Genomic DNA, 9695 nt, shown 5'->3' on the forward strand with positions numbered 1-9695 from the left:
ACAAAAGCAAAAGAAAGGTTTAAAACCCACCTTTAGTACATCCTGGCCTTATATTTGCATTTCATGACTTGCCCCACTCTTAATTCTACCGATCTAAACAGACCCAAAAGGAGAAAAACTACGCAGAACAAAAGTCTTAAAACAACTGAAAAAGGGATCGAATTTTCTACAGTTACACCTGGATCTTGTGTGAGTGATAACAATGTAAACCAATATAAAACAAAAGAGGGAAAAAGCAGGGAACTGACTGTGGTGTGGGAATTGAAACATAAAAGATACGCACCTCACGGATAAAGGTTATACCATAGGACACATTAACCGCTTATCAAGAGTGGATGCCAACTTGCCATGGAGTTGTGATATCATGTAGCTACACATAGGATTCAATATATATGGGTGTAAAACAAATGGAGATAGTAAAGTTGACACATAAAAAAAAAAAAATAGATAACAGCTGGCAGTTATTAATAAATTAGTAGTAACCGATAGATTATGAGTATGAAAACATTATGCGTGAACATAGCTATTACATACAATTAGTTTTCTCATCTCCCATCTTCGATTAATAGAATGTTATTTGCCAAGTTTGTTATCACCAATACCTACAAATACCTACCGTTATAACCTCTTTGTTAAACATCCCATTTATCACCTTCTTAAGAAAGCGTATAATAAATAAATAAAAAAAAAAAAAGTTTAAACTGTTACTTATATCTTCTCATCCTATTCATCATATGCCCAACCCCATGTACAATTTCACTATTCAACCCACCATCTATTACTCGACACTAAAACTAAAAAGAGTCACTGGTGGGCTCATCTAGTTGAGGTCAGAATCACATTAGAACCTCTCATTATCCATATTTTGTTTGTCCAAAATCTATTGGACGCCCCTGAATTATAAGGTGAGCAAGAAAAAGCATCCACTTAGAGCACTATATATAAACAACACTAAAATAATAATGGAATAATTAATTATTACCAATTGATCAAAGTAGAATCTTGTTAACAGTCTAGACACCTTCACAATCTCCAATTGTCATAAGCATAAGCAAAATCGCAGCGAGAGAGATAGGGGGAGAGGTGACGAAGTCATATTATATTTTCCTGCAAAATTAAAAGATAAAATCACATAATAAACGATCAAACAATGATCAAAATATTAAATCAGATCTTGCTCGAAATAGCGCGCAACTTGTTATGTTTGCATCATAACCTTCCAAAAACAGCTTAAGAAGAACGGGATTGGCATATGTAGTGATTCTTCAAATATACAAATAACCAAACAGGTACAAAAATACCTTAAATATAATGGTAGGTTGAATCTGATATCAAAGATTGTATTGGCATCCAATCAAAAAAAAATAAAAGCAAATGAACATGATGGAAAAAAAACATTGTAACTTATACAAAATCAATTTATATGCTTGCACTATGAGAAAGACATATTGGATTAACATAACCAACCGGAAAATGAAAAAATTAACTCAAAATATAGGCCATGACCACCAAAGGAAGACATTCCGATATGATCAATTACTATTGATAGTAGATACTGGTAATTTAGTGTGGCTACTCAATCTATCAAATAAAAGAAAGAAAGAAGAGAAAAACTTAAAGGAACAAAAAATAAAAGGAAACTAATCAAGGAGGTGAGGTTAGAGACACCTATGGCCAGTCGATGAAGATTTTATTGTCCTTGATGACTTACATTGTTGAATAGCTCCACAACAATCATCATCATCATCATCAGCCCCCTGCACCAGAGTTACCATAAACCAACACTCAACTAAAAGATATGAGAAGAACAGAAAGGTGTTTGCATCAATTATTTAAATGTATGCAGGCACTTGAGTATCTAACTATCCACGTAAGTGTGTATCTAATAAAAATCATGTTAATCGAACTATTCACCAACACAAATACTCTCTCAGTAGAAAGAGGAAGCCATCCAGTCCTATTATTTGCTTGTATCTATCAATCTAATATTTATCAACATAATGACACATACACAACCTATCTCTACTAGTAGTATAGCCTATAATGATCGTGACCTCTTAAATTCATCCGGGTCTTTTTCTGATGCATAATACCCTTGATGAATAATAAAATCAGATGCCTAGGTATTTATTAATTAGGACTATTTTGTCTTTTTATGCCTTTATAAATTTTCAATACCAATATTGTCCTTAAATAAAAATATTGCTTAACACCTTTAAATATTTACAATCAGTCTTTTCATGTGGCAGTATATTAGAAAACCAAATCCACGCCATTCTCAATTGTACGCCTTACTATAAATGCCATTTAATTAGTAATAATTGGGTTATTTAACAAGAGGTTAAGAAAATGAAAAGTCTAATCAAAGAATGCAAACCGATTATTTTCCCTTCTCTCCCATTTCTTCTGTTTCTCATAAATTTTTATTCTCACAATGAAACTACTACTCTCATTCTTTTAATTTTGGGTTTTTCCCGGTAAGACAAAAAGAAATAAAAAATAACCAAAAAATTGAGTTATGATCTATGTGTTTTGGTAAACTAATATGTTTTTTTTTTCTTCAACTAAGTTGCAAGAATTGAATGTGTATGAGATCAATGAAAGAAGCTGAGGAGTTGAGTAAACTAATATTTATCTCACTTTTCCTTTTTGTTATTCTTTCAAAATTTTCATTTACAAATGTTCATTCTCTCAGGTTAGAAATTAAGAGAAGGCGAAAAGAATGCTAGGCCCGGATGTTGACATGGTAACTTATTTTCTCTTAACCAATGAATGTGAAGGATTTTAGGTTTTTCATTTTTTTAAACAAAGTAATTTTGTGCAAAAAATGATAATTTGGTATCCTATTCTTTTAGATTGTTGGAGACATTACCAAGGAGAGTACTCTAACTCCTGAGTACTTCAAAGGAGTGAAGAAAGTTGTCAATGCATTATATGTCATTGTTGGCCCTAAGGAAGGAGACACTCCTAATAGGCAAAAATACAACCAAGTAGGATCTTGATCCCTAATCAGTTGATTAAATTTATTACTTTTTGATGACAACTGAGTGAGTGTGACAGTTGAGTGAGTGTAACATATTGAACTTCACTGTTTATTATTTTCTTAATCTTAAAGCTTGAATGCACATTTAGAAGTGTGTAATCGTTTTTTAGTATATTAACATTTGGATTTCCTTGTGTTTACAGGGAATCAAGTTTTTCAAACTAGAGGTGTGTATATGACTGTCTCTATTGTGTCAGGAGTCAGATTCATTCTCTTATAAAATTTTGAATTCGGATCTTATTTTTTTATATTGTGATATGTCTATACATGTGATTATTGACTAACCTTTTAATATTCCCTGTGATTGTTGTGTAGATAAAAGATGATTCACCAAAATGGTGGAGTATATCTCGATGCGTAATGTAATTAATGTTGTAAAGAAAAGTGTTGGCCTTCAAAATGGGAAGTTGCTATTTGGATTTCAAGGTACAACTTTGGTTGGCATCGAAAACGTGAGTTAACTTCCAACAATTGATTGAAGGTGTCTCATACTTATGTTGATCGTAACATTTGTCGATGGAAATTCTGTTCCTAAGGACATTTTTACTCACCCTTATGTCAATAACATAGTGAGTTTCCACTGTAGATAATTTATCCACAGATCTACCTTGGGGTGCTTTAGATGATGTTGTCATGGGAGGAGTTAGTGAAAGTATTTTTCAAGTTGATCCAACAGGCAGTGAAAGTGGTGGACCCACTGGGATCTTTAAAGGTTAATACCTTTCAATTACTTCCAAGAATATATGATTAATGTGTATTATCGCTCTGAGGACCTTTAGGTCATATATTGGTTAATTTCGTTTCTTAAAAACTTTGTTTCTGATATCCTTCAGGTGTTGTCTCCACTCGCAAACAATGGTGGTTTTACTAGCATCGTAACCAAGGTATGCCTAGGAAGTGTTTGGATTTTTGTTACAAATGATGTCCAATTTTCTCAATGTTTTCTTAGTTGGGTCATGAAATTGGTATTGTTGAAATTGCAAATGGTGCTCGAGTCATTTTAATGAGAAGCGATGTTCACATATAAAGTGTTTCCTATCCTACTTTCTTAAAACTTGAATCTTCCATTTCAATACCTATTAATGTTTTTCACTTGTATGACTTTTCAGCTTGATACAATTTAATTGTTAAAAACGACCAACCAAGTGTCCCGCTTAAATTTATTTGCTCTCCTTTCACGATAAAGCCCAGGATGTCCTTGCAGATGTGTATCCAAGGTTTCTCTAGGAAACTACTACCATCTTCGACCAATTACAATTTTACAACCCGGACATAGCCGGACTTCAACAACTAGAACCCATATTACTCCCCGCCAAAGTTTAGATGGTGTATATTTACTTGCCTAAGCCAAAACCCACCAGCTAAAATGTTGAGAACTAGGTAACCTTTGGCTTGAGGCTACCAGCCCATCATATTTTGAGTCTTATAAGTTAGACCTGGTATCACTTGGAAAACGCGTTCTAAAGAAAGATAATGATGAGTCAACCGCACATCGGTGCAACACACAACCTCCATTACTTGATTAATCTGCCCTCTGCTACATCCTGTATTTGTTTGGATGGGTTTCCTATCCAAAGGGTTTTTCTCATTGTCACTGTCTCCTGATGATCAAAAGGCTAGACAAAGATAGAAAAAGTCCTACTTGGGAAAGAAGCTACAAGTGTTAGCCTTTTCACTTCAAATATATTAATGCCATATTGACATGTAATGAAAGAAAATGATGCTTTATATTGCAGACCTCAGTTGACAATAGCGACTGTAATGGTGTTATGCCATCGGTTTTACTTGCGCTAGTCTCATGCTAAAAGTGATTAGTGGGTATACATCTTGCACCTTCTAGACTTGCACTTTCATTTTAACATTATCGCATTACTTTGGATTTGTTTCTTGTTTGTGCAATTGTTCTATTGCTGTCTGAAGCCAAGTTATATCCGTAAAGGCATAAACATAGTTAACTCTTTGATTGTACTCATTGTCTTTTATAACATTTTACATTGTAAATTAGCTTCCTCCGAGATCCTTGCATGATGAAGAAGGGAATATGGATTTTACTTATAAAACACATATTTTGAAATATTCATTTAAATTGAAATATTTGCCTCAGTGATTATGCATGAAGACTCTGTAGCTTCGGAAACATGGGCTTACTGAGGTTATGTAGAAGGACACATTAGCCTAAATGTTACTTTTGTTACTGAAATTTTCATGGTATCACACAGACGAGTGGAAGTTTGAAAAACTTATGGCAACATGAAACACATGCAGAGTAATTAACATGTACGGGATGTGGCGTTCTCCATTATTGTATTTTGGGTGAACTTCAGGGAAAGTATTTGGACTTATGTTGACATACCATCACAATTCACAAGTTGAAATGTTGAATATTGCATTCTGTATATGTTTCTAAATGAAGGTACTCCACTTGGATTGGTTTCCTAATGCCAAAACTTGAAATTTCACTACTTAAAATCAGTAGTGTACCATAGGTGCTCTTAAACTTTTTGTATGTGAATTGATAAAACATAAAATTGATAGTTTACCTACGAAATGAACGATGAAACTCAAAACGTAAGTAAACTAAAACTATCTTATGTGCCTATATTTTATCAAATATTCTACTCTCAATCCTATGAGATATAGTGGAGTAGATGATTCGTTCCACTCCTAGTCCTTTCCAAGATGTTTGTGTTCTCTATGTATAAGTAATCTACTCTAAGTCTAATGAGAGATTTTACTTAAATGGCAACTAGACTACGATGCAACTACCCACAAGATGCAACTAGTCGACTATTATTAGAACAACTATGGGAATACTACGTTGATTCTATGATAAGGAGTTAGAGGGGGATTGATTCCACCTTAACTCGACTTAACCCTATAACGACATTTAATCGTCAGAATCCGAATTGAATCGCCCAGCGAAACAATGCTGTTACTCCTAATCCCTAATTACACATGGCATTTCTACCAATTCATAACTAGCATGTGAACGATTACACCCATTCTCATGGTGAACTAATCGTTTCTAGAGTGGAAAGGAAATTACGACGACTCTACGATAATCGGAATCAAGCTTTCATCAAGGCTTCTCAACCCCCTCAATGGAGGTTTAGCCGAGAATCATCACGCTATCATTCCCAATGGAATTCAAACAAGACATGATATAAAGATTGAAACTTTGCTTGTTTAAACTCAATTCAAAACTACTAATGCAATAATTGAATTTAACTAATAATGACAAATAATTAAATCTACGAATTGAAATTAAACAATTAATGGAAATGAAACTAGATTATGGAGAACACTATTTTATTAATCTAATGAATAATAAAACAATGATTCAAATACTAAATTAATAATCTAACTAATCTAGGTCTAGCTATCTACGTAATAAGGGAATTTAGATCTACACAATTGTAAATGACAAGAATCGAAATTGACAAACTAGCTATTTTATTAATCAAACTAATTAAGAATAATGATTCTAAGAGTTTAATCTAAAACAAGAATTTAATTTAAACTAAACTTAATTTTATTACATGAAAACTAGATCTATAATTATCTATAGTTTTAGGTCTAACTAACTACCATTAACAAAGAGCTAAGCTTTTGTTTTTATATGTTCAGATCCAAAAATCGTGCATGGGCTTGGAGCCATGTTTTGGGCCAGAGAATCAGGCCCAAAACCCAATTCTTTCAATCCAAAAAGGCCTCTTCAGTTGCAGTTGGCTTCAATAGACTTTTCGTCCACTTTTGCTCCTCTGATTGGGTCAAGGCTTGGACCATTGGAAATCTCTTTCCGAGCCGGTCGTTTTGACATAAGGTAGGCCCCATTCCGAGGTCTGAGTCCAAAGATACGGCCTTCGAAGTTCTCACGACTTTGTGTGTTTGCTTTACGCCCAGCGTCGACTTTTCAGCTTTTGGCCGGGCTTCGAAAAGGCTTTGTCTTCTTGAATCTTGGCCTTTAATCACGGAACTCCTTAGTAACCGACCTTTGCTCCTTTATCTCACTAAAGTGGCATTTCGCACATAATGGACTTTGAAGCCCGAAATGCATAAAAATACGTGTCGCTGTTAACTCTTAATTATTACTCACATAATTGGTCTAAAAGTATGACTGTTACAGGGTTAAAACTACAATTTTGGGCTCTTATCATGAATCTAAAAGAAAGGAAAGATTCAGGAATAAAGTGCCTTAGTTTATACTTCTTGCTGCAATGTATATCAATATACTATTACTACACAGAGAGGTGGATATGAACCAGAAATTGCCACATAATTGCCTAAAGAGATGTTTAAGAAATCGAGACTGAAGAATTACTCCACTGGAATGAACGAGTCTGGGGGAAAGAAGTTGTACAGTCCCACTTTTGCAAAGAGAAAGACAGATAACAAGCCAAGCAACTCTCAAGTGAAGAGTTACTCACTGAACAAACAAGCCCAAGGAAACGAAGCTGTATAGTCCCACTTTTGCAAAGAGAAAGAGTTTTAATAGTCCAACCATCACCCAAGGTAATCAAGCTTGGTCACAATTTTAATCTTTAGTCTTTTGTGCTTGCCATATGATATACTTTCTTGTAAAGTTATTTCCCTTCCCTTTTATGTGTTGAATAGCTATTTTTTTTCGTGATTTCAAAGTGAACTTTGAGTTGTGTATATTAGATTCAGTGTTTGATAGGTTTCTGGTTGTTCATTGGCTTAGACCATGGAGGTGGAATCCATCAAAACATAGTAACTAATTGTGTAGTTGTTTTACCCTTGTAGTGGGCCTTCTACCATTCTACCAAGACATGACAAAAACCCTTTTGTTTCCAACACAAGTAACCCAGATTTGAATCTTTCTCAAGTCTTAACAAAGCAAGACCAAAATTTGAATTGCATTTGTCAGTTGCACACTTTTTTTGCTTCAAGCTGAGCAATGTAATCGCATATTCTGACCATTGTAACAAGTATAAAGTTAGCATGGCCTACATAAAAGATTGGGATGGAATTTGATCTGTATAGTTTTACTAAAAAATCACTCAGTCAAATATAAGAAGCTATGCAGGCACCTTTTTGTTTTTTGTTATTAAATTGAATTAAGTAAACTACAGCATTTTACTCATGATGCAAGTTTGGAAATTTGCAGAGCAAAAGGGAACAAGGGAATCTCAGCCAACTATGGCACAAAGACCTTCCAAGTGGAGTGATTACTTGGGCAGAAGATGAAGATTATTTGTTGTTTGGAACAACTGGAAGTTTGGATGATGCTCAAGCTCCGTTCAACCATAACATGTTCGAGACCAATTTCAATGATCAAAGAGCAGAAGATGAAGTCCACCCTGACTTTCATTGATAAGTTCCCATGTTGATATGTTAGTGTTCAGTGCTGTGATTCAGGTTTATGATTTTTGTCATTACAAGTGCTTGTGTTTGTAACTTTGACCAAATTACATTCTAGAACTCTCAAAAGAACCATGGGGTAAAAAGCAGGAGCTCTGGATAAATAAAACTTTGCTTACCAATTTTATGATGTAGTTTCTTGAAATTTTAATCTCTATATGGAATTTTGGCTAGAAAAAATAAATAAATAGGCACTGTGAAAGTTATAATAGTTTTGAATTTTGAAAACTTTGATGGTGAAATGGTAGATACGCAATGCTCAAAAATCAAAATCATTATTTTGACATATGTAAATACTCAAAATTCATTCTACACTTTTATTTTCCATCCACGTGAGAGCACGTGCATTTTAGCTAGTATATATAATAGAGAAAGAACAAACATTGTGTGCCTTTATATTTGCATGTATCTATCGATCTAATATTTATCAAAATAATGGCTTACATAGTTGAAATACTTTAGAGGATTTGGCCATAACTCCTCCTTGATTATATTTATATCAGCCACCTGTAATAATAGAATAATTAATATCAATAGTAGGCAGTTAAAAGGGTATAACCGGCAACTCAAGCAACCTTTTACAAAATCATACATCTTGGTCAAGTAAATCATCCAGATAAAATAAGGATTGGGCTTGAAATTCTAAACAAAAAGAGTGACAAATGACTCGCAGAAGTAACCTCAACTCTATGGCCTGAGTTATAGGGAATAGAAAAGACAACCCAAATACCTTGAAGATATGTATAAGCTAAAAAAAAAATTGACAAAAAGTAACTTACAAAGGTTATGGAGTACCCTAAATCCACATTATTGAAATCCTCCACTTCTAAAGAACTTAGGTACCTAAATACCTACACCGAGCAAAACGATACAGTAAATTTATAATCAACAATGTACTACGAACTAATTTACAACTAACTATTTAATATCTAATTCCATCGCATTTAACAGGTACATAAAATAAATCAACTGTATGTCTAGGCAGAATAGCAAACCTCCTGGTCTTCCGCACGCAAAAGTATGGCAGATGTAAGAATGGTGGACAAACTGCATAAAGCAACCAATGCCCCAAATAAAATAATGGTTATAATAATGAATGAAAATCAAGTAATTTAAGCAAGAGAAGATGATGAACAGCGATAGACCAGAAATTTGGTATGCCTTTGATGAGTTCCTTTCGTTTAGTATAAACAGGCTTTGTTTGGATAAGGTTTATTTAATTTGTTATTTAATCTTTTTTAATTTGAGGAGTCTATAAAAAAATTAAGAA

General features: G+C 33.8%; 2 long non-coding RNA genes across 2 annotated transcripts; one reads left to right on the forward strand and one right to left on the reverse strand.

Annotated features, from left to right (window-relative positions):
* Positions 1-495: 495 nt before the first annotated feature.
* On the reverse strand, positions 496-8919 carry LOC147476705 (uncharacterized). Its single transcript, XR_015209496.1, has 3 exons — positions 8870-8919; positions 1669-1757; positions 496-1107 (listed from the first exon to the last, which is right to left on the reverse strand). It is a non-coding gene; the product is annotated as an uncharacterized LOC147476705 (long non-coding RNA).
* Positions 7477-8552, forward strand: LOC147476706 (uncharacterized). The gene is made up of 2 exons (XR_015209252.1): positions 7477-7555; positions 8172-8552. It is a non-coding gene; the product is annotated as an uncharacterized LOC147476706 (long non-coding RNA).
* Positions 8920-9695: the final 776 nt, after the last annotated feature.

Source organism: Coptis chinensis, chromosome 9 (assembly GCF_015680905.1).
Source record: "Coptis chinensis isolate HL-2020 chromosome 9, ASM1568090v1, whole genome shotgun sequence".
Lineage (NCBI taxonomy): Eukaryota > Viridiplantae > Streptophyta > Magnoliopsida > Ranunculales > Ranunculaceae > Coptis > Coptis chinensis.